General features: G+C 37.8%; 1 protein-coding gene across 1 annotated transcript in view; it reads right to left on the bottom strand.

Annotated features, from left to right (window-relative positions):
- LOC118428036 (arsenite methyltransferase-like) overlaps positions 1 to 895 on the bottom strand; it is a 7,898-nt gene that overhangs the window by 612 nt on the left and 6,391 nt on the right. The gene's annotated exons all lie outside the window — the stretch shown is intronic.

Raw genomic sequence — 895 nt, 5'->3', positions numbered from 1 at the left:
GTTATTTAGGGACAGCAAAGAATACATTCAGTGGTGGCTGATGTTCTTCTTTACATGGGAGGGGGTAGGGCTGGCTGCTTATATTCAAATTAGTGGATGAAATCACTAATTGACAATGTTAATTAATCTTTTGTTTACCACCTGCATGTTTGCCTTCAACCATGACATCATCACGATCGTGACAAAAGATGCTGCTCTGGCTGAGAAATGGAGAAAGACTGGCTCAAACATGCTACAAGTTTTCTGCAGTAATAAAGACATACACTAGATGGCGCTATTGATAAGAAACTCTGACAAAATAACTCTGCCGCAACACTTGTTACTACATCCCCTTCACTGAGGTCAGAACGCATGTGTTGCGAAGGGAATTCTAGGTAATATGTCAAAGGTAAAGGCCCCGAAAAAAAAACAGTCCTTGTCTTCAATTTGCATTACAAAGTCAAGATGGGGTTTGCTTTCTATTTCGGGGACTTACCTAGATTTATTCCTGTCGCTGTTACAAATGTTTACAGATGATTTGTATGTACGGTGGTCCATATCTACAGCATTGTTCACAAACAAGAGTTGGATAAACAGATAGTCTGATGTTAATTCAAGTTTTATTGGAGCATTAAGAAGTAAAAATTTCCGTTCCTGTCCCTTTAAATAAGAGAAGTTCCAAACTAGGAGACTTCTTGTTCACAGGTTTAGCATCTGGCAGAGAAGATTAACTTCAAGTTGACATCAGTACCCCTGTAAGTCAAGTTACCTTTAAGTTATCGTTCCATTCACCTCTTTAAATATAAAATAAATGTGTACTAAACCCACATCATCAACTAAATCAATCATTATGAAACATAACACCAAGGCGGTAATGATTTCCATTTAATGTATACAGGTAGTGAAGGACATACGT

The sequence above is a fragment of the Branchiostoma floridae genome, chromosome 12 (assembly GCF_000003815.2).
Source record: "Branchiostoma floridae strain S238N-H82 chromosome 12, Bfl_VNyyK, whole genome shotgun sequence".
Taxonomy (NCBI): domain Eukaryota; kingdom Metazoa; phylum Chordata; class Leptocardii; order Amphioxiformes; family Branchiostomatidae; genus Branchiostoma; species Branchiostoma floridae.
The sequence above is the reverse complement of the archived record's forward strand: the minus strand, read 5'-3'. Positions and strand labels throughout refer to the sequence as shown.